This window comes from Mustela erminea, chromosome 3 (genome assembly GCF_009829155.1).
Source record: "Mustela erminea isolate mMusErm1 chromosome 3, mMusErm1.Pri, whole genome shotgun sequence".
Lineage (NCBI taxonomy): Eukaryota > Metazoa > Chordata > Mammalia > Carnivora > Mustelidae > Mustela > Mustela erminea.
In genome coordinates this window covers 8,048,693-8,072,982 of record NC_045616.1, presented here as the reverse complement: position 1 = coordinate 8,072,982, position 24,290 = coordinate 8,048,693, and the positions used below count along the sequence as shown (strand labels likewise).

At 59.0% G+C, this 24,290-nt stretch overlaps 1 pseudogene; it reads right to left on the bottom strand.

The window, feature by feature from the left end:
• Positions 1 to 24,290, bottom strand: part of LOC116585788 — a 73,357-nt pseudogene that overhangs the window by 8,747 nt on the left and 40,320 nt on the right.

Genomic DNA, 24,290 nt, shown 5'->3' with positions numbered 1-24,290 from the left:
ATTGTTTGGTTGTTTCAGCCAGAGGTTTGGAGTCATGTTCCCTGGGTGGGTGCGGCCTTGGGTGGTGGGTGCTGGAGGCCAAGTGGGGTGACCAGTGTAATGTTGGACGTCTGGGGTCGGCCCAGAGACCACACTCTGACCTCAGGGGATGGGGTCCAGTCCTGCCCAGGAGGCACACAGGTCACTATGTGCCCTCCTCACCCAGTCACGCTGAGCTCTCCAGGGGCAGCTCTGCTAAGTGCCTCAGGCCTCTGGCTAGAGCCCTGAATGAGACTGGAGAAAAGGTCAGTCCGTTACCACACTAGGGACATCTAGGAACAAATCTGTCCCATGTCCCGGCAGACCCAGGTGGTTCAGAGAGGTGGTGGGACTTGGTTCCTTGCACAGCGACAGGTTTGATCAGCTAGTGCTTCCCTCGCACTCTTGTGATGTGTGAGCTGCTGCTCTCAGAGGTAACATTCAAACCAGGCTTTGCTCGAGAAGAGCTGCGCGCATATCTAGGACCGTGTCGGTCTCAAGAGTCAGTCCATTAGGGGTGCCTGGGTGGTTCAGTGGGTTAAGCCTCTGCCTTCGGCTCAGGTCATGATCTCAGGGTCCCGGGATCAAGCCCCACATTGGGCTCTCTGCTCAGCAGGGAGCCTGCTTCTCCCTCTCTCTCTGCCTACTTATGATCTATCTCTGTCAAATAAATAATAAAATCTTAAAAAAAAAAAAAGAGTCAGTCGATTACTGTGATCGGTGGCTGGAGCTGGCCTGCCCGAGACGTCCTGCTCAGTCCTAGACACCCAGCTTGGAGCATGCTGGCTGGTGTGAAAAGCGCCATCTCGTGGACCGTGGGCTGGGTGACTCCTTCACCAAACCAGGTGTCGTGAGGGTGAAGACCTTCCTTGGGGTGGATCTCTGTCACCCAGGCTTGCTGCTGAACCTGGGAAACGCACTCTGCACCTTCCAGAGACCTGGGCCGGTCTCTGGCTTAGCCAGGGGCAGGTGCGTCAGCCAAGGGCCAGGTGGGTGGACTCCTGCCCAAGCCCCAGCTGGCTGTCATAGAGAGACGAGTTTGGGGCGGGGTGGGGAGGAGGGCGTGGGAGATTGAGCAGAGGCACCTGCTTATCCTGGTTCTTTGGTTTCCAGATTCCAAGAAGGTCCAGCCCCGACAGCTCTGCTCCCCGACTGGGGGAGGGTGGCTGCATGGGTTCATTCTCTTTTGCTTTTGCACCAAAAGCAGCCGCAACAAAAGTCCAAACATGTCGACAGTGGAAACCAAACCCTTTATCTGCCCGGACCTTTGGAAATAGGTCTACAATAGGACATGATTTCATTCCTCTAATTTATAAAAACAGCACATTAATAAAAGCAAAACTTTCCCAGAATCACATTTTGTAGAGAAATGGGTGTCAACACCGAGTCGTACATATTTGCTCTGCTGGGTAGGTAAAATCGTATCCGATTCGCACTTCACGCTACGCAGTATGTGGCCTCCGTGGGGCCAGCCAGTCCCTGGGCAGACGCTGTCCTCAGGGCAGCTGGACCCCACCTCTCAGAGCACGCTGCCTTGGCCAGAAGCCACTACAAGGTGAACTTCAAATAAAAAGGGGAAGATGTACTTTGTTGTGAAAGAACACTTTACATGATGTTTTGGTAAGTCCTTTATTTCTCTTTCTGACAGTTTTTGTTATTGTCCCCCGGTGTCGCCTCCGCCGCCTCCGGGGTGAGGGTTGCCACAGTCCGTTCCTCCCCAGGCACTTAATCCCCTAACAAAGCAGGTCCAGGAAGCAGCTGCGTTGCCCTGGGCGTTGTCCTGCACAACCTGGCGTGCAGGGAGGGGGGTGTCCCGGAAAAGCAAGGGAGATGGGTTGTGTTTCCTGCTGTGCCCAGGAGGGGGTGCTGTCAGCCAAGGAAAACGGGACATTGCCAGGACCTGCTGCCGGCCTTTGTCCTAAAGGAGAGAGGTCTAAGCAGGGGTTGTGCCCCACCCAAGCCCTGGGCTCCTGTTGGGGCGCTCAGGAGGTGAGGCTCACGCGATGGGCATGCCCAGTGACGTGGGCCTGGCTCCCACCACATGATCCAGATGGCCCCAAACAGCTCCCGCACCATCGGGAGTCCAGCTTTGGTGGAGATGCTGGGGCGGTTGGCTCCTGGTAGACGGGCAGGTGGATGGCAAAGCGCTGTGGGGACGGCATTGCCAGCCCTCCTCAGGACGCAGAGCAGTTCCCAGCTCGCACCCAGGACTCAGCTGCTCTGCTGCGAAATAAAGGGGCCCCACAAAGTGACCTTGGGGGGTACATCCGGGGCTAATGTCGCGTGAGGCTGATTATTCCCAGGAGGCCACCAGTTTGCACAGTCACCCTCTTGGGAATAGCCAAGGAGAAAGGGAAACGAGCCAGGGACAGTGACACAGGGGCCTGGGAAGGGAGCGGACGGACCCCTGCATACTCAGTCCAAGTGCTTCGATCACAACAAAACTGTCGCTAATCCTGACAGCGCATCCCCCAGAACTGTGCCGGCAAAGTTACCAATACCCCAAGCAATCTGACTGCACAAGAGTGAAGATTCCCTACAAGTGACAAGAGGGGAGCACATAAGGCCCAGCTCAGGGTCCCTGGGGTCGTGGCCTGTCGATACTTAATTATCCTGGGACCCTCACGATCCAGGACAGTCCCTTCTGGCTCCCTGGTTGTTCATCAGGAGCTTATGAGGCGACACTAAGCACATGGGCACCACGGCACGAAAGACCAGCTCCCAGAGCAGACAGCGCAGGGACTCGCAGCTACTGCCCGCGTCCTGGCCCTGATGCCGGTGGAAGTTGGAGCGGCCGCAGAGGTAGATGGGCCTTCAGGGCTCTCTCCATTCCCATCTTTCCTCCGGAAATCCCGTGGAGTCCGAGCCCGAGATGCCTTGTGTCCCAGGCCCAGAAGCACGCACTCCATGGTGTTTTTGGGCTCCGAGGGGGACGTGGGCTCCTCGTGGTGAGGGGACCAGTGGGCTTTCCACAGGGAGCCTCTGGCAGCAGTTTAATCGCTGTGACTGTCATACTGACAGCAGTAAGATCTGGGTCTCCAGCTCCTGCGCGAAGCAGCATTGTGGGCAGGTCACAAGCAGTGGGACCTGTGTCACAGACGTTCCCGTTTCCTCCGCCACGTCCTCCCTCCTGGCATGTCAGGAAGAGCTGCCCCGGCCTGAGCGGGTCTCTGTCACTAACTGCGCTCCACATTCCGGGGCAGGGCAGGCTTTCCATCTCCCATCTTCCCATCTCCCAGAGGGGCTGGCAGGGATGGGCCACCTGAGCAGGGATCTCAGCCGGCCACTCAGTCATTTGTGTAGAAAACTAGGGCCATGACGATCACTGCTTTGTGGGAGTTCACAGCCCCTTGATGCCGCTGAGGCCAGAAACCCTCAGAGGGGTGTCAGGCTGTTACCTGGGGGTGTGCCAGGTGTCCAGAGTGGGGCCTGGCAGTCCCCTTGGGGTGACACATATCTGAAGAGCCAACCTCCTCCCACTGCTGCCTGTAGGAAGGGCCGCCGGGGGGACACAGTCAGGAGAGAAAGCTGCCTGCAAGGAGGACTGCCGGTAGAAGACACTGCCAGGAAGAGACACCTCCAGGAGGGGATGTAGCAGGGAGGGGCACAGGTGTGGAGTGTCCATGGCTCAGAGGTGGCTGAGATGCAGGATGCAGGGAAGGGGGTGGGTGGGCAGGAAACAGGGAGGAAGGAGAAGGAACGGCGACAGGACCCTGGGGAAGACAGCCCTGAGTACAGGGAAGATGGCGTGTCCCGGCATGTTGGATGGGACGGAGTGGCTTGTGAGCGTGTGGACGCTTGTGGAGGCCACCCCGGGAGGAGTGGGTCAGGTGGGTGCGCACAGCCCGTGGCCACATGGCCTAGGGTTTCCTCGCCTGTGCCGGGTCATGATTTGAGCAGGTGCTAAGTCAGCCTCGATTTGGGAAATGGCCTCAGTGGTGATTTTGGAAACTCAGAACTGCTGTCATGGAGTGACCTGGGTCAAGGTATCCTGCTTGGTGTCCGACAATGGGCAGGGCCGCCATTGTCCACCCTGTCACCTGCCCGTGAAAACGAGCGTGAAGGACACGTGACTCTGGCTTGGGGAGCAGTGCATGCTTTATTCAGGATGGACACGCCAGGATCGAAGTTGTTTCCAGAGTGAACCTCCTCCCCCTTGTCGTGTGGGAAGGGGGTTCCCATACCAAGAAGGACCATCCACTCCCAGGAATCAGCCCGTGGCTTCCCTGTCACACCTGGCTTCTGAGCGTGTCACTGCAGTTCCTACTGGCAGGGAAGGATTTGGCATCCGCAGGCCGGGTCCTGCGGGAGAGAACTGGCTCTGAGCATGTGGACAGACCAGGCACCCGCCAGGGCCCCAGGGTCTCAGTCAGCTACTTGGGGGCCCAGGGACAAGCGGGGTCCCAGGGTGCCTGGAAGGGTCCTTGTGTGTGCATTCCAACGGGGTGTTTCGGTTCCCTGCTTCAGGATGGACGCAGGTCCTGCTCTGTGGCGGGACGCGTCGGGGGCAGGGCCAACCAGCTATGAGTGTCCCAGGGCCGGCTGCCCACCTAGGTCTCGGACAGGCGTGCGCACGCCCGACTTCAGTGTCACCCATCCTGTGGTCATGCACACAAAGTAAAAATAGCCACACACGAGTCTAGACCCATTGTCTCCACACTACTTGGAATGACTCAATTTTTTAATAAAAAGTGTTTTCTAGAAGTCAACATTTCCTTTCATTTCTAGCTGTCGTGTTCGGCTGAGACTTGGGGTGACATGGAGGCAAGCACCTGCCACGGGGTCAGTTCTGACCCAGTTTGCACAAACGGGAAGCATCATCCCGGCTCCCACCCCGGCTTACTCATTCTAGTATGTCTGCACTCTCTGAACAAAGTAGGTTACACTTGTCATAAGTCATCCTCCTGGAAGAACGCAGCTTGCACAAGCTGTGATCGCACAGCAAGTGTGTGCAGAGAGGGACCGGACCGGCGTGGGCAGCCACGCAGGGTCAGGGGACCAGGGTCTCCGTGATGGCTTCCTGGTCTGAATGGGAACGTGGAAGAGTGGGGACCCTGTGCCCACCCAGGCGTGTACCCACCTGCCCTATGCCCCGAGTGGCGGCAGCAGGCTGGGATGCGTTTGTGTCCCGGCGAGTGCCGAGGTTAGCAGGTTCCTCTTCCACCCGAGCCTGCAATGCACATTGAGGCTTTCCAGCTGGCGTGTGCCCTGCGGACAAGCACACACCTGCTGACGGAGGTCATGACTCAGGCGAACGCCCTGGGCCCGTCACACACATTGTCATGCTGTCACTGTGACTGGAGGGGGTGCTGGGACCCCGGGCACCTCCTGATCCATCCACGGAGGAGCACAGGGCCACTGTTAGCTGGAAGACAGCACCAGGTGCGGCGTGGCCTGCACCGTTCTCTGTCGGCTGAGGGGTGTCAGGAGGCTGCACAGCCTGTCCCGTGCCAGGACCCCCGGCTGCAGCCCGCGAACACCCTGCCCAGAGACACCCTCAGCCCCAGTCCTGCCGAATTTGTATGATCCCACTTCTGATTTGTGCAGGTGGGTTCGGAAAATCACTGTCCCCAGGAGGAGAAGCTGAACTGGGGGCAGGCCCCCATGCCCACTTTCTGTGTTCTGTTTTCCAGGCAACTGCATGCATGTGGCATCTGGACGCAGATTTCCTGAGCCAGGACCATCTGGGAAGCATGCTGTGCTCCTCTCCGGCTGGAGCCAGTCCTGGCTGAAGCTCTCCCTTGTCAGACCCTCCCAAAGCTGGGAGCCCCCAGGGTGAGAACAGCACCCTCAGGGCGACCAGCAGCACCAGAGGCATCACAGGGAAGTCAGGAAATGTGACGGGAGGAATGGATGTGGACGGGACACACTGGGACCCCCAGGCGCACTGAAAGCCACATGCAGAGGGGACGAGCCAGTGACACATGTCTGCATGGAAAAAAAGAAAGACTTCGGCTAAACCATGTAACTTGGCAGCCATGGGAGCAGGAGCACGGAGCAGTGGAGCCCGAGCTGCGGAGGGAAGGACGGGGACACCAGAGCAGAGGTGACTCAGGGGTGCGGCTCGACCTCACCCCCGCCTCCACCCCCACCCAGCTCTCTGTGGGGTCGGAGCCCCATGGGAGCGGAAGTGGGCACGTCCTCCACAGAGCCAGGACAGCGGGCTGGGCACGTGGCACCATCCTCCTGGAAGCCCACCAGGCTGTGGGAGCTTTGGATGAAGCCACACAGCCTCGTGGTGAAGGGCTGGGAGGGAAGCAGGTGTCCCAATGCCAGGGCGTTTGTGGATTGTGGGCACAGAGTCCCTGGTGTGGACACAGCGGGCCGAGGGGCCAGGGGGAGGCCCACCCACAGGCTGTCCAGCGAGAGCTCCCACAAAGGACAGTCCATCGGGGTGGCCACCAAGGCCAGGGCCCCTCCCTCTGCACCCTGACCCCTTCCAATCCCTGAGGACAAATTCCTTCCCTTTCCAAGCTTCCCTCTCCCTGGGAGGACCACAACCAGGAGGCTTCAGGCTCTCGACCAAATTCACGACCAAAGGCCTTCTGTTGTGGGGAGGGGAGCGGATACCGGGCGGGGCGCATTGGGGCACTTCTGGGCGTGGCTGTAGGTTCGCCTCCCCAAGGGCTTAGGTGCTGTCTGTCTGTCCCCACAGAGGCTGTGGGCCAGCAAGTCAGTGTCCACCTGTCTGTGCCGCTCTGAGCACCTCTGCGGCCAGACGGCTCTGCTCTCTGCCAGCATGGGTGACCAGTGACCCAGCCGAGCTTTGGGGTGGGTATGGAGGCTCCAGAGTCCACACTCCAGGGCAGTGGACACTGTCTTCCCAAGTGCCCATGATGAACAGCTGTCCGTCTTAACAAGAACCCCTTTTCCTTGTGTGCATCCTGAGGCATCTTTGTATCATGGTATGGCGGCCGAGGTCTGACAGAGACGGTACGTGAACTTAAGTCATGGTGATGTTGGATTTTCACAGTGTGGATGTTCAGTCCACAGGATCGCAGCTCCCAGCCCCTCCGCCGGTGTGTGCCCATGGCCTGGCTCATTTTCACCGAGCAGCGGGTGGCCGGCTACAGCTTTCAGTTACTGCCCGTGTCGGAGCTTCTAAGACCAGGTGGTCCGTAAAACAGGCTCCTTCCTGACGCCAGCCCCGCCGAAAACTAGAGACGCTGCTCAGCAGTTGATCTGATGGCCAGCAGTCGGCAGGGCTGCCCTGAAGATGATGTTGCTGCTGACAAATCAGTGGTTTGTTGGTATGACAGCCTGACGGTCTCGGCTCTGACGGTGATGGTCTAGACGGTCATGGTCCTGATGGTGATAGTCCTGACAATCCTGACAGTGATGGTCCTGACAGTCCAGACGGTGATATCCTGATGGTCCTGACAGTGACTGTCCTGATGGTCCAGATGGTGAGGTCCTGACAGTGATGGTCTTAATGGTCCTGATGGTGATAGTCCTGACGGTCCTGACAGTGATGGCCCTGACAGTGTAATCACACTCGGTGCCAAAGCAACCTGGGAGGAAGCCAGGGGCGCAGAGGCTAAGTCCAGGCCCCAGACCCGACAGAGCCTGGGTCTCGATGTTGCTGTAGCTCTTCCCAGCACAGGCAAGTGACACCTTCCACCAGCAGATGCCCCAGCACTGCTGTATGCGATTCTTGGGGCATCAGTAACACCGTGCCACGGCCCCACGGGCTTGGCCACGGAAATCTGTTCTCTCCTCTTCCTGCAGTGTGGACGTGTGGGGTCAAAATGTTGGCAGGGCTACTACTTCTGAGGTTTTGGGAGATTTGCTGGGGACTCTTGGCTGGTAGACATGTTCCCCCGGTCTCTGCCCGGATCTTCACCCAGCCTTCGGTCTGTGTGTGTCCCTGTCTGTCCGTATTCCCCCTTCCAGTGAGAACAGCAGTCCTGTTGGACCGGGGACACCTACTCTGACACAACCTCATCTCAACTCGTTATGTCCCCAACGACACTGTTTCCAAATACGGCCCCATGCCAGGGTCCCAGAGGCCGGGTCTTCAACATGTGAATTTGGGGGATGTATTTCAGCCCATAACAAAGATCTCATGTGATCAAAGGGAGAGTTTAATGACATCACGGCTGGATTCACCAAGCTCGTGAGACACACGGCCGTCGCGCGTTCCCCTTAGCTGGTAGATTGAAGGAATTCCCGTCTGAACTGTGGTGTTCATTGGTTCTGCCAGAAATCACGAGTCTGTTAAAAGTGTGTCACTTAAATACCATTTACCTGGCAGAGGTAAACCCACGTGTCAGGTGAAGAAGAGGGGGCAGGGTGGTCTTGGAGTTTAAAGGAAGTGGGTGTTGGCTTTACTCCTGCGACGGGACGCCTGGGCAGGAGGAGCACAGCCATCCCGTCCCAGAGCTGCTGCTCCCAGGGGCTTGGAGAGGGGCCAGGCTGCAGCTGGCTGTGCTTGGGGACACCTCAGAACGTGATGGTGACCTCCTGGTGGTAACAGCTGACCACCAGGGCTCTGGGTTTGCATGCAGCAACCTTGCTGCTGCAGAGAGGTGGGGGATGGGGCCGTGGCGAGGACTCCGCTGAACTCTGTGGCATGTCCCAGTAGACACAGGGTGGTGGGGTGTGGGCCGACCCTGGGCAGATGGGACCAGCAGTGGTGTCTTGCAGTTTATGCCACCGGGAAGGCTGAGCAACACTCCGAGCTCGAGTCCTCGGAGCTGCTGGTCAGGAAGCAGGAGGACAGGTGCAGACCCACGTCCCGAAGAGACACCCAGATCCACTCTGAAGGCCCCACCATGTGGCCGGTTTTGACGTAAAGGTCCAGCTTTACGTCAATCCAAGTTCCCTATTTGCAGGAGTCTGCGCCGGGGGCGGGGCCGTTGACGAGCCGGTTTTATCCCAGGGGGACCTTTACTCTCCGAGACATCTGGGCACAATTTCGGCTCCCAACGGGAGCATCCCCAGCAACCCTCTGCCACTGCCAAGCCCACGCCCCGAGTCTCCATCCACGGGCCGCGGACGCCCTGAGGTGTTCGGGCTCTCCCACCTTCACAGTTGTAAGCATAAGAGCCATAAATCGGAGCTTTGTACAAAGTTACTCTGGGGCTGCAGGGGTTTGGGGCACCGAGCGTCTGCACTGGCTTCTGGAACACAGCAGCCTTGCCACAGGGAAGGAGACGGCTTCTGCCAGCTTTGAGGGGAGGACTTACCACCTGCAAACCCCCGTCCAGGTGAGACCTGCCAGGCCGCCGACCAGCAGGGCGCCAAAGGCGATGGAGACCCAGGAAGCCTTCGGGAGCCTCCCAGAGTCTGGGGAGGGGGAAGAGGTTAGCGAGCCCCCTGCCGAGGGCTGCGGTCAGCGTGCCCGGAGAGCCCCGGGCCAGCCTGGTCCCAAGGGGCTTGCCTCTGCCCACGACTACCCAGGGAAGCCATTTCTCAGATAAGCTCTCATGGGTGTGAGGGGTCAGGAGAGCTGCCGGAAAGCACAGCCCAAGCCCAGCTGCACATGGTGGTCGTGGAACACGCGTGGCCCCGTCACTCCCAGCCACGCATGATGGTGGCGGGACATGCGTGGCCACGGGCATAATGCCGCTGGGAGGATGACCCTGCTGCCATCAGTAAGGTGTATGGCCGACCTGCCCTCCCCTCCCACGGAGGTCGCAGGAGGAGGGAGCTCTTACCTACGCACATCGCCCCGTCCTCCACCAGCATGTAGGGGTCTGTGCACTCACAGCTGAAGCCACCTTTGGTGTTCCTGCACCAGGCTGATGGGTGGCAGGGAGAGGCTGTCACGTTTTCACACTCGTTGACATCTGCACAGACCACATGAAGGTCAGGCCATATCCCTGTCCTCCCTGTCCCCTGCTGCGGCCCTCACCCTGGGGGCTCCTGTCCACTCCCTGCTCCATGGGCAAGAGAATCGAGAACCCCCAGTATTGTGGCAGCCATGTCTCCCTTGGGCCACATCCGTCGCTGAGCACCCACTTTCTTGCCGCCAGTGGGTACCCTCTGAGGTCAGCTTGGCAGACAGCCACGCTGTGACCATGCTGCATGGTGTGGCCGTGATCCTGTGGGGACACCCACCCGCACTGAAGCTGGTCCCGTCCCACCCGGTCTGCTGCTCATGTTCGTTCAAGCTTTGTGCCAAGTGCTCCTACATGAGCGGAGGTGACTGGGACATGGGCGGGTTGTGTCGTCGGGCCACCGGCAGCTCATGGTGAGCTGGGCACACTGGGCAGCTGGGTCTTGTTCCACGTGGGCCCAGAGCCTTGCCAGGAGACATCTTCCCCCTCGAGTGGGATGTGGCCTGTGTGGGACAGGGGTGAGTGGGAGGGGGGTGGCCAGGGCAGGGCTGGGTCTGTGCGTCCATGTGGACTCTTCCAACTGGACGGCTCACCCTCAGAGGGCGTGTGAGGCCTTGGGCCATGACCCCACGACCCTTGACCCTGGCCCAGAGAAGAGCACAGGCTGCCCAGTGTGGAGTTGGAGCTGAGGCTCCCAGGCCCAGTGAGGCAGTGCCCATGGGTGGGCAAATGCTGGTGAGGAAGGGGTGCTGCCCTCACGTCTCCTTCTGCCTGAAACCTGGGACCCCTCACTGGATTTCTGAGGCCTATTTCCTGGTGACTTGCTGAGTCCGTTTTCCTTTAGATAAAACATTTCTTTTCTGGCTAATTCCAGGAAACACAGGAGGTCTTAGTGTCAATAGATGCTGTATTTTACAGATCCCTGGGCACGTGTTGGATGACACGACCATCACACCCTCTTGGGCCATCCTGTGTCTGAGAAATGATGTGGAGTCACAGAGGCCGTGGGCTTGGGAGGCAGACTGGGAAGCTGCTGAGGTGGCCCAGGCCAGGCATGTGGAGTCACAGACCGGGTCACAGCCAGCGGGGAACGAGGCCCAGCAAGAGGGGGTTGGCCTTCCCAAGCCTTCCCAGGCCCGACCTGCCCAACCAGGTCTTGGTCGCGGTGCAGGTCCTGACTTGGGCGTGCTGGGGAACCCAGAGCTGCTTCTCTGTTGCCAGAACCCCTATAAGCCAGGAAATGTGCCCACGTGGTGGGCTGCACCCTAGCCATCCACCAGTGTCACCCCGTCACCCCCAGGAGCAGCCATCAGGCTCAGGAGGCTCACAGCTAGTGGTCAGTATGAGACACGTGCCGGGCACCTGGTCATTTGCAGCCCACTTGGTGGGAGGAGTGGTTGTTGGTTTGCGGGGTAAGGAAGAGGAATGGAATGATGGGTTAGCTGAGAAGGGATGTGAGGAATCGAGCTCTGGGGTCACAAATACTGAGAACAGCCCAAATCAACATGTCGAATGTGTTTAGGCAAAAAGGGTGTGAGGCACATGGCATGTGGGGTCCTGTGTGGTGAATTTTCTGGAAGGCGAATCTGCAAGAGCTCTCTGGGTGGTCTCTCTGTCCTCACGGCTGACAAGGCGCGGGGTGCTCGCCAGCCCAGCTGCTCATGGCCTGCTGGTGCAAATCTGGGTGCAAAGGTTTCCCTGTGTGGTCGTTTGTTTGGCACCACGTCCCCGGCCCTGGCAGGCTCTGACCCTGCTCTTTCTGGGCCATTTGCTACCATTGGGGCACTCCCTGGACCCAGTTCTGCAGCTGGAGACCCAGGCCGCTGCAAGATGCTGCCACGAGCCTGGCAGGTTCACGGGACTCGCCCTCGCAGGCCTGGGGCTCACAGTCTCCGTCCACCTTCCTGCAGGACTGAGCCGGAAGCAGGGAACGTGGCTACCCTCCCAGGACAGGACAGTCCAGACACCGAAACCAAGACGCGGTTCTTGTTCTGGAGGAGAAACTGCCTGTCGGAATCATTTGTAACTGGGCATGTTGCGACGTTCGTGCAGCTGTTAGCAACGCCCGTTCCCAGACAGTTGTCATCGTCCTCCATGGATGCCCCGGCGTGAGCTTGTCTCTCCCCCTTGTGCCCAGCTGCACGCGGCTCCGCACCGGATACCAGGTACTGCCAACAGACAGCCGTGGCCGTGGCCGTGGCCCGTGGGCCAGTGAGTTGGGTGTGCTTCCAGCTCCCATCACGCTTCCCTGGCCTCCACCTCCTGCCCACTCTCGGGGTCACGCATTCTTGTCCTGGGTCCTTCCTGTGGGGGTGCCGGCCCCTCTCACCAGGAACCCCGACTTCAGGGTCTGGCGCTCAGAGGGCCCCTGGGGGATGTCCCTCTGCCCGCTTCTCTGGAGGAGTGACTTAGGGTCCCCAGCCCGTCACTTGAGTGCCCCCCGCCCCTAACACCATTCTAACCAGCAGAATGGGGCACAGGGCCCCCGGGGCGGACCCTGGAGGCTCCCACTCACGCTCGTGCCAGCCGCATGGCCACACTCAGACACATGTGGGGCCCGTCCGAGCGGAAGCCCTTCTCTTGGGCTTCATCGGAGGAGGCGGCTCTGGAAGCTCTTCCCATGGGTCACTAACACGTCCCCTTCCCGCTGGCATCCCCGATGGCCGCGCTGGGACGTGACTGTCTTGGTGCTTTATCTGGCACGAGGCCTGTGGGGCGCATCGGCCTGGGTGGATGCCGTGTTCGGAGCCAGCCCGGCTGGGCGGAAGAGGACGACACCCGCCGGCCCCTTCTCCCGACGACACTCGTTCTACTTCCTGTTTGCAAACCGAAGATCTAGGGGAAAGTCAGTAAAGCCGGAGACTGAGGAGCCACTGACCTCGGCACAAGGGCGGCCGGAGCAGGCCACGGGGGGCGCAGGCCACCTTCTCCCGGCCTTGCAACTGGAACCCATGGCGGCAGGAGAACACGAGTATGTGCCATCCGGTCTCGCCGCAGAGCACGACGTCCCCATTGTCCACGCTGTCAGGGAGGCCATACATGTCACCTGTACCAGACGGCAACAGACCCAGCGGCGTTCACTCCCAGTCCCCTCCCTGTCTCCGTGGCCTCCAGCCACAGGGACCCCATGTCCCACAGATCCGTCCAGGCTGTGCATGATGGGCGGCAGCGGACATGGGGGGGAGCCTCCCCCTCCACGTCAGTCCCTGCCTTGAGCCAACCCCTCCAGGCGCCATCCTCACCCAACACAGTGCTCGGCGCCACCCATCTTCCTCCTGCTCCTAACCCTCAGGGCCTTCACCCCTTCACCCCTCACCGACTCATCTCCTCACCCCCTCACTCCACCCCTCACTTCCCTCACCTGCTCGTCACTCCCACCCTCTCACCCCTTTTAAACACACCACCCCTCCCCTCACCTCCCCAACTCCCTCACTTCCTTCACCTTGCCGACTTTCTTGCCTCCCCCCCACTTCCAGCCAGGGCCATCTTTCCTGCAGTCTAGTGGGCACACCGCTTCTCGGCACCGGGTGTGTCTCTGCGGACAGCGTCACGGAGGCCCAGCGGAAGCCCTGTGCCCCGACACCCACGTGCTCGTCCACACACCTGCCCGCCCTGACTTGGGGGTCCCCGCTGCGGCGCAGATGTGGAGCAGCTCACCTCCCCCTTTGGGCATGCCTTGTGGCACATGACACTCTTGAAAACGACCCACATGCTACAAGCTAATCTAAAAAGTGCTTCACATCACCTTGAGGAAGGGGCTCCCTCCACACGTCCAGGTTCAGACCCGGAATGTTCTCGCATGCCTCAAAGTCCTATGGGAATCTTCCGGTTCAGAAGGCATCAGCAGGCACTCTGGGGAGGCCCGTGTTGTCACAGAGGACCCAGGACAGGGAATGTCTCACCAGCTCACGCCGCTGGGCCTCGGTGGAACACCGCACTGCTCTCCCACCAGAACATGCACAGGAGAGGAGAGCCCGCGGCTGAGGGCGCCTCCCGTCGGGTCAGACAGCATGTCCTGTGCTGTCGTCTGTGTCCGAGTGCTCCCAGACCCCTCCCTCCTGACCCACTGGGCCGGAAATGAGGGCGTGGCTTCCTGACTCCCTCGGGGGCCTTCGCGGGACAGTGGTCAGGCCATGCTGACAGAAGGACAGCAAACCCGCCCCCGCTCGGACGCTGTTCCTGGACCTAGGTTTCCTTCCTCGGTTAGCGCCCCCTACCCGACTTGGCAGACCCATGAAAGAACATACAGAGGGGCTTTCTGGGCGTCACCATGTGATGGCTGCAAAGACGCAAGACCCGGTCTCACAGCCCCACAGAGACAGCCGGGCTGTGTGAGGGCCCACGACAGCTGTGCTGGGGCCTGCGCGGGCTGGGGGCTGCAGACATGCCCAGCTGAGGCACCTACCAGTCTCCGTCCCTCAGGGCCTTCATCTGTCTCCCAATGAGGCATACGAACAGCAGACCCATGTGCACCTGGGGGAGGAAGGTCTCAGCCAGGCCCCCCAGCCAGACATCGATGTTGTTGGGGTGCCCATACAGGTCCATTATCCGGCCCACAATGCTGGCTTTGGTGAGGGCAGTGCGCAGGTCGGCCCGTGTCTGCAGTCTGGGAAGGCCACAGAATTCCCTCCATGCACTGTAGCCTGCAGAAACCACCCCACTACCTTGTGCCCAGCAGAAGGGAACAGGCCAGAATGTTCCAGCATCACGGTTGGGGTCTTACTGGAGAGCTTGCTCACTGACACAGTAGGAAGACACCATATTGTGCAGTGGTCAGGATTCGACCTCCTGGGGCTTTGAGGGGGAGGCCAGAGCAGCACGTGTCCTGACAGATCACCTTGCTCCCCAGGTGGGTCCATGAAAGAGGCGTGTGTGGGTGTGTCCTGACCTGGAGCAGTGCCCCAGGCGACAGGCAAGTCTGCACTCGTGGACCAGCCAGCAGGGGGCCTTGCATGGCTAGCAGAGTGGACCAGACAGCTGAACCACGGTGGCCCCAGGAGGAAAGGCCACGGGGGCAGGACATGAGGGTCAGCCTCTGGGAGAGGTGGGGAGCGTTGGGACAGATGGAGGGGATAGGGTTAGAGTGGGCACAGCAAGTGGGAGGAGGAGTGGGGACTGGCCTGAGAAGAAGGCTCCCACTCCCAGAGTAGCCAAGGGATGGGACCGCTGGTGAGAGACCACCTGGGGGCAGTCGGAGGAATGTACCAGTCTGGGGGCGGTGAGAGGGGCAGACGGGCGGGACAGCGGGCCTTCTAACTTCCCAGTATGCACCAGGCCAGAACACAGCCTCTCCTGTTCGGGAACGGCTCCCACCCCACCCTATGGTCCCTGTCCTCCAAGCAACACTGATCGGACTCCCCGTGGATGGACCAGAGCTCTGGAAGGTGGCCGGGGATCGGAGACACCGCTTCCGATAGAAGAGGCTCTGAGGGGCTGCCCCACAGCCCAGGTGGGAAGGGAGCAGGGAGGAGTGGGGTGGACGTACCTGGCAGGCCGTGGTCCCGGCCCCGCTGCAGGTTGATGGACGCCAGGTCCAGCCCACCCGAGCTGCCAAGCACAAACAGCCTCTCCGTCTGCTCCTCATTCATCAGCTGCTCCAGCACCTGCCGCTTGGCTGGTCTCGCCAGGAGGCCCCTCATGAGAGGGTCCAAAGCCCCTGGAAAACACCAGGGATGAGAGGCGGTCATCCCATGAGTCCTGGTGGAACTCTGCTTGTTCTTAACGGAAAACCCTTCAAGATCACGAATGTAAGGTCACGACTTCACTTTACGTGAGTCTGAGGATTTCTGAGTGCTGTTGGTGTTCTGCCGTGGGAGTGGGTGAGTACCTGTCTGGGTTCCCAGGACTGACCAGCAGGCGCAGGGGCAGGCCTCAGGTCCGAAGGGAACCCAGAGAAGGAGCATGGTAGTCCTGAAGCTTCCGTGTTGTTTCCCGCAGTGGACAACTGCAGGAGACAGAAGCTGGATTCTAACAGGCAGGGGGCGCTGAACAGAGGGGGGTCGGTTGGGGCACCTGCTCCCTCACCTCTAAGGACCAGCCTGCTCCACAGGATCCTTTATGGAGAAGCCCACCTCTCGGTTCCCTCCCACACTGATCACATGGGTCTTTTATCATGACTGTCTGGCCTCTGGGGACCCCCAGAGCAACAACAGGGGTGGCCCAGGGCCATGATAAACAAGGTCGGGGGGCATGGTCCAGGGAAGCCACAGGAGGGAGGCCAAGCCCTGGCGCGAAGGGAAATGCACCTTCCTTGAGGAGCCTCCAGGGACTGAAGAATGTGTCCTGCAGCTGCAGCAGGGGAGGCCCGGGGGCTCCTGGAAGTGGGCGTCCAGCCGCCTCACCAGGGGGTGCATGGTGGCGTGGCCAAAGCAGAAGGCAGCCGTGGAAAACACATTGGACACGGTGGGGTCCATGGCAGGGTCGTAGCCCTCATAAGGGCCTACATGCTTCTGGAAGGCCTCGGGGCGCAGGATTTTGGGGACATAATCCTGCATGGTGATAATCTATGGAGAGAGGAAAACAGGAGAGCTTCTGAGCAGGGAGACTGGCAGCAGGGGCCACGTTCCGGACTTGGGTCAGTCCAGCGACAGGGAAGGACTTTCTGCTGCACATCCGCTGGGGCCAGAGTTGTCCCGGGAAGGACAGGCCGTCCAGGTCAGGGAACAGGTGAATAGGTGAATGGATCCCAAGAGCATCCTCACAGCTCTGAGACTTATGGGGCTTGGAGGGCATGTCAGCGACACCCCCCAAACACCCCCAGGGCAGGGCAGGTCACGTAAAGCTTGGGGTGCACCACACAGGACTGGCTGCCATGCTTCACCCCTCCCCCAACCTCCTCGCCCCCTTCACCGTGGGCATCAGCAACGCCTGAGCTCAGGAGTCAGGGATCCAGGCGCTTCAAGGAGCCTGAGCCGTGGAGGCCCAGGTCCCAACCCATGAGTTCCAAGCTCCCCCCACACCGACTCTGTGGCTGTGTGACCCTGGTGCGTGGGGAGCTGGGTGGCCTCTCTAATCTGGCTTCCTTTTCTGGAAAAGCCTTTATCATGGAGTTTTTGTGAGAGTAGAAAACATACACGGTTTTCTCTCTTGGGTCTGTTGTGTGGTCTCCGTATGGCAGATGGATTTGTTACCCGGTGGGTCCGTGCGTGCTGAGGACCCTCCCCAGAAGCTGTGCAGAAATGCCCCCCATTGAAGGGCATCCGCCCTTCACCTGGTTCTGGAAGAAAGTCACTTTGGGATCCTGAGCTACTCCTTCTTCCCTGACACGCGTCTGCTAGCTCGTGAGCTCACCACAACAGACAGGAAGGAAAGGGGCTGGTGGGGGTCTCACAGGAGCCCAGACTGGGCCTGGGTTTTGTGAACTAGGCCTTGTCCTGGTTTGGTCTCAGCCTGGAAGATACAGCGTGCTCTTTAAAGGGACAGGACAGGTGTGACCCACAGGCCGTAGGAGCATCTTTCATGACATGAGGACCCCGCGGTCCGCTGATGGGATCAGCTCTCTTTCGTCTTTCCGCCCTGCGCTAGGGCCTCTGAGTGACTTCTCAGAAAGGTGCTGGTCCATTTGCTCTGGTCCTGGGGAGTTCTGCAAGCCAGATGCTGGCCCTTCGAGGGACGGGGATGGGGCTGTGGCCTCCTGGGAGGCTGCTGGAGTCTGAGGCCCCCAGAGGCACAGCTGTGGGCGTGCTGGGTCTCTGATTCCGGGGCCCATGACTCCAGGGAGCCCCATCAGTGACAACAAGGCCACCCACCCTCATCCTGTGGTTTCCATTTGGTGCCCCCCGCAGGGTCAGGGACAAGGGTTCTGCTGGGAGGTTTACCAGTCATTCTCTTTCCTGTAAAAATTAGCATCAGATTCTTCCAGGATTAAAGGGATTTGGGTCAATAAGTGTTGTCTGATGAGGTAAAAGCCGATAGGAACAGTTCTGTCGAGAACATAAAGGTCTTGCTTGTAGCTTCTCCATGCAGCAGGCAAGCTGCTCCTTCTCCAGTTGCTGGAAGAAAGCTCCCACCTGCACCCTCAGAACAGATCCCTTCCGAGTGGGACATGTTTTCTGATTTGCACTTCACAGGCGCGCAGCGGGGAGCAGCCGTGGAGCCAGCAGAACAGTGGACGCATAGAGCCCCGGGCTGCCACAGAGCCCGCTTTCAGCTCTGGGGTCTGGAGGCTGGTCCAATGCTCCTTGTCTGATGGGTCATCCCAGAGCCGGTTCAGGGATGAGTGAGAAGCACCTGGGCCACTGATGGGTAAGGAGTAGGGACGACTTAGTCACGCAGAACCCGGCCCTCAGCCCAGACTCCAGACGTGTCCACAGCCTTCCCTGCACGGAAGCTCAGTGTGGCCCTTGCTGCCCGGTGTGGGTAGGGCTCCACTTCTGCTTCTTATCCCCACAAGGGAAATGGCCTTCCTCTTCCTCGCCAGGAATACGAGACAGCTTTAAATTCCAGTGGAAGAGATTCTAATGACCTCTGCTTCCCTCTCCCCTTCTCTAAAGCTTCACTTAGGGTCCCCCCAGGGGGCATAGGGCCCATTGTCCTGACCCACAGGGGCACCAGTGGAGATAGAGACCCTGGGGACATGCCCATATAGGGCTGTCTGTCCGGAGCAGGGGGGACCCGGGGGAATGAGCTGCTGAAGTTGGGGTAAGTGCCTTGGTGGGGAGCACCATGGGGCTCTGTTGGACAGATTGGGGCTGTTGTGGGACTTTGTGGGTCAGGAGGCAGAAGGCTTGCCTCTGCTTTGGGTGCGGGGTGGGGTGGGGGATGGGAGCTAAGGCCAGACCACGTGTCCCTGGGCCTGGCTGCTCAGAGCTGAGGCAGCAGCCGTGGGACCAGGCATGCTCTCTGTCTTCTGACCTGCAGCTGTTTCTTTCAGCGACATGAGGCTTTCCAGGACAGGAGAGATCCAGACCACAGAAGCAGGAAAGATGGACAGCTTTGCGAGAACCCCTTTGACGCAGCCCACCTCCCGGCAAGGGTTTATCAACGCTAAACACAGCCTCTTGTCATTTTGGTGTTTCTGAGATATTTGCAAAAAACACCGAAGAGAAACTATTGACTGAAAAAACACTCCAGGGAATCTGAAAGTGAACAGTGAAGCTGAGAAATGTGGCTTGGTCCTGGGCAGACGGGGGCGTAGCTCCTTTGGTGCTCAAGGACTGGGCTGCACACACACCCTCGGCACACACTCCCGAGTGTCCACTGTGCACGGTCCGGTCCAGCAGCCGGAGCATAGTGCGAGGTTGGACAGCATGTGCCCACGGAGCCCTTGTTCAGGGGAGGGGCATGGGCTTGACCCAGCCGAGCATGCTGCCATCAGGGGGACACAGCCTGGAGGACCCCACGTTGGGGGAGGGGAAAGAGCCCCCAACTAGGAACTCTGGGATCCACCTTGTTGGAGTTTGGAGCAGGTCTGACAAGCTGTCTGAGACAGGAACAGGTTTCCCGCCCCCCTGCTCTACCGAACCCCGTTCGCATTTCCGTGTGGTTCCCCCATTCCTGCTTCACTGGCTCTGCGTGTGCTCGCCTGGGACATGAGGTTGTGACCCGCAGGGGTGCATCCAGACTGTGGCCCCCCGCCCTGTCTCTGTGCTGGGATCCCTCGCTCTGTTCCAACCCTGCCCTCATGACCCCAGCACCCCCGGGCCCTCACACCTGGTGCAGGTCACCCACCACCTGCACGCCTCCTGGTAGGCTGTGTGGGTGCTCCAGTGTGCGTTTAGAGCCTTGAGCGTCGAGGCCCACCTGTTGTGCTCGCGCAACCACAGCATGTGCAGGGCCATCAGAGCGGACACCTCTCTGGCTCGGCTGTCCCCCGCCAGGAAGCAGGGCGTGGCAGCCGTCCCACAGGGGCCGGGCTCAGGCATGCAGGTGGTGGGCCGCGCGAAGGGCAGGTAGGTGCTGCGGGCGTCCGGATGGCACGTGTTGGCCTGGAGCAGCCCCTCGAGGCTCATCCAGTTGTGCAGCTATTTCTCCAAGGCTGGGGAGCTGCCGTACACCATGGACGCATCCAGGAAAGACACCAGCCCGTTCACCTGCTGTTGCAGGTTGGCCGAGCTCAGGTGCCTGAAGAAGGTGCCTTGCATCCCAGTGCCACAGCCGGCAAAGGACCGGTACAATGGCAAACAGGAGCCACCAGTGCTCCCCGAGGCATTGCTGGGCAGCTGCGGGAAAGGGGAGATGCCGTCACGGCCTCAGCAGGCACAGGGAAAGCTCTAGGTTGGCTACAGTCATCGGCCTGGGGGTCACTCTCTGACCCGTCTACTCCTGTCCCTGCCCTCAGTCCTAGCCTGCCACGGGCTCCTGCCGGGGTCAGTGTGGTGAGAGGAGAAATGAGAACCGTATTTAGAGAGACCTGTTCTTCAGGACACGCCATGGACACTGCCCTCTAGCTCTGCAGCCCAACAGGCAGACACAGGGGCACCGTGGCTCACGTCTGGAGGCACGCTTCACTTCGCTATTTGTGTCAGCATGAAAACAGCAAAGCTTGAAACTTAAATGCTTGTGAGCAAGCAAATGGCTTAATGCGTTACCGTGCACACTTTAGAAGTCGAAAGTCTGTCCACTTAACAATATGGTGTGATGTTGGCTAATTACAACAGGTTCTGAATGACACACACAGCAGGGCCCATCAGCTGTAAGGGTCAGAGCACGCACACCCGTGCACACCCGTGCACACACACACATGCGCGCAAGCATGCATGCACACACGCACAAGGACAATTTCTGGACAAATTCACAAGATACTCCTAACAGGTGTTACCTCTCCGCCCCCCGCACAGGATGAATGGGGATGTGGACCTTCCCTTACACTCCCCTGCTTGATTTCTAGAATGACATCTGTTACTTTCATAGTGAATAGTCACACAGTTTAAAATTCTACCTGTATGGGAAAACATGGGTTTTGGTTTTCACACATAAGCTGGCAGTCAGCTCCTCCCCCAAACGCAGCTTTGCTGGTGCTCTGGGGGGTGAACACAATGTCAATGTATTGTCCCCACACCGCCAGGACATCGGAGTACTGCTCATCCTCAGTGACGGCCTTGTTGGGGACCTAAATGACTTGTCTTGTCACCTCCTGGACCTGTGAGAGAGACCAGTGTGTCATGTGGGATGGGTATCTGCAGAGAAGGAGGAAACAGGGGAGACTGCAGGTCGGGGTGCCCGCTCACGGACAGGGAGCCATCAGTGTGATAAGGGCCATGACCCAGAGGGTGGGGCCAGGGCTGTGAGGCTGTTCTCAGGCCTCCACAGGTTTGCAGATGTGATTAGTGTCGGGACCTTGACACAGGGGCTCTTCTGAAGTTCCAAGTGGGAGCAATGCAATCACATGGTTCCTAAAATCTGAGAGCCTCTCCTGCCTGTCATCAGAGGGGATGTGGACCTGGGGGCCCGGGAAGAGGATCCCCCACAGCCTCGCCCATGCCTGGCAGCAGCCCAGTGAGCCCCACCTCTCCTCCAGAACTGGACAGTGGTGACGTGGAGTAGTTTGTGCAGGAGCACAGCAGCCCACATTAACAATGTCTGAGCACCAGTCATTGCAAATAGCCACGTGATTCTGGGAAACACAGGTTTACAGAATCCTTGTCCCTTCATGCTGAGCCTAGAGAGCCTTGGGGCATCAGGCAGGATGGGGAAGGTGTTACTACATCTGTTAGGGACAGTCAAACGGAGGCCGAGAGTGTCCTGCAGAAAGGGACAGGGACGAGTGCAGCCGAGGGGCCTGTGCCCTCTCCCAGGGCTCAGCCACCAGCTCCAACGCTGCTCCCAGCTTGAGGGGCACCGGTCGTCCTGCTCGGCGGCCATCCGCGAGAAAGGCCCAGGGAAGCTGATCGCCTCAGATGTCATTTAGAAATCAAACAGGGGGTTGTAGGTGAAAGGTCCACATCCCCATTCGTCCTGTGTGGGGGCGGGGAGGTAACACCTGTGAGGAGTATCTTGTGCATTTGTCCAGAAATTGTCCTCATGTGTGTGCACGAGGTAGGGGTCTGGGGACAGAGTACTGGTCCCCGAGCGTGTTCACACCGAACAGACTGTCACTATCGTGTTTCTGGAGAATTCCACTGTCATATATAGTTTAAGACCAGGCAGACTGATTTATTCACGAAAGCAAATAGGCAAATTGAGGGCAAAATATCCACTTTTTAGCCAAATTGATCAGTAGCCTGTATGAGTTTTCTTAGCAAGTAATTTGCCTCCGGGCATAAAGCAGCAACCATCATTTTGCATAAATAAGTGAATTACTTAACTTTTAAGTATCTTTGGTTAGACCTCCTCCTCTGCCTTTGATATAAAGAACTTATATCAAAACGCCAAAATAAGGGGCGCCTGGGTGCCTCAGTGATCAGGCAACCGAGCCTCGGTTTCGGCTTAGGCCATGGTCTCAGTGTTGTGATGTGAAAGGCCACGCTGGGCTCCGGGACCAGCGGGAAGTGTGCGTGGGATCCTCTCCCTCTACTCTTCCCCCCCAAAATGAGTAAATCTTCAACAAAAACAAACCCCCAAATACCGAAATGACTGTGAAGAGCCAAGAGTCAGCTGAGCCTTAATCTAAGTCTGCCTTGTCCCCGTCACTGCTGGTGATGCTCATCTCTCCACCCCTCAGCCCCCAAGGTGGAAAGCGGGGCACAAAGCCGCCAGGCACAGGCCTGTGGGGACAGAGAGCACGGGGCTCTGAGCCCGCTGCCTGGAGCGTGGGCACAGCCGCGGGCGTTCTCCCGGGTGGGAGTGGTCTGACAGCGTAGCAGGGACCAGGTCCCGGGGTTGGGGGACACCTACTGGGGGCAGCGGGAAGCCGCTCTACAGGAGGTGGGGGTTCCACCCCCAGGGCTCACTGATTCCGTCTTCGTAGGCCTGCGGCAGCCATCTTGCCAGCGCCTTGTTGGATGCTCCCCACCAGGGGTGGTCTCTGAGGAAACAGACGTGAGACTTTCAAGTGCAAGAGCCTACATTTGGGAAAAAATAGAAAGGGAATATCAGTTTAAAGAGCAAAAAGAAATGAGAATCCTCTGTTGGGGATTTTTTTTTTTAACGGATAATTTGGGCATAAAATCCTGACGGTGTCTGTGTTCCCTTGACATTTGTGCGCCGCGTCTATGTGGGCGCCGGCTGTGGGATGTCTGTGCAGTTGCTGCAGGGTCTTCGCAAAGTGCGTGAGGCCAGCTTGGAGGCTTGCTGTAGACAAGCGCCCGAGTTGGAAAAGGTCAGGTCTAGACTCTCCAGAAAGCCCCCACATACCCCTAGTGTTGACACTTGGAACATCTAAGTTGCAAAATCCAAGAGTTTTGTGATAGGCCACATGACTTTGTGAAGTTTTTGGAGTGTTCAGAAATATAAACGTTTGAAGATCCGTTGCTTTGTTTTGACACGGTATCAATAGGATGGGGGACGTCACTGACGTGGACCAGTCCTCCACCAGTGTGGCTGGTTGAGAAGCTCTGCCTGGGTGTGAAAGGCACAGGGAGCTGCCAAGACCGTGGTCACACTCACAACATGTCCACACATCGGAGGGTGAGACGCCGCATGGCATCGGGCAGATGGAACAGACACATTGCTCCTAGCAGGGCCACAGGCTCCGGACACGGTGAAACGCAGTCACTCATGTCACCACTGCCCCGGCCAGCAGCCCTGGGGGACTTGCCAGTGGAGACGGGGTGGGGACATGGGAGCATCTGCAGGGCCACGGGGGGGTGGACAATCCTGTCATCAATCCTTCTTGGAGCTCCTGCACACCAGCCTGTCCCCATCTGTGGAATGACGCTGGACTGCGACGCATCTCGTTAGTGGCAGGAAGTCAGCATGGGGAGACTGCATGCTATCCCCAACGGTCAGATTCGTTACAGTCGGTTTAAGTCGTGGAAATTCCACTGCTTGGGGGAGGTGCAAATTTACTCCATTAACAATAATGAAATATTCCTTCAAGTGCTTAGGCCGTGATTTTTCTGCTGACTGACTTGCATTTCAATAGCTTATAGGCTGTCCCGAGAGCCCAGGGGCTCGCTGGTCTTTGTGGACACCAGGAAAGGGTGTGCAGTCGGCCTGCCTGGTGGGAGTCCTGGAGGGAGAGTGACCGGTGCTGGGGCTGGTGTTTGGTGCCATTGAGGGGCCTGTGCACAGCCTCCCCATGAGGCACCTGGTGCACTGTCATGTTGGAAGATCCTCGGCCCAACATTTAGGTCCTCACAATCTGTCCATTGGGTTCTCAGCTGCAGGGAGGACATGGTCAGGAGCTGACGGGGAGAGCGGATGGAAGCCTTTCTGGACAAGAGGTCACGGGGACACAGCCATCTCTGCTGTGATGTTCGGAAGCACGGGCTCTCCTCTCTGAGGCTCCAGCACCCAGATGCTGAGAGAGGCAGGCCCAATGTCCAGTCTGAGGGGAGTGTGGATGGACAACCACAGTGGAGGTTAAGTGGCTCCCGTGGGTGTCCTCCTGGCTGCAGACGGGTGTGGGCATGTGGGGGCTGTGTGTGGGGTCTGCTCGAGGATCCACGG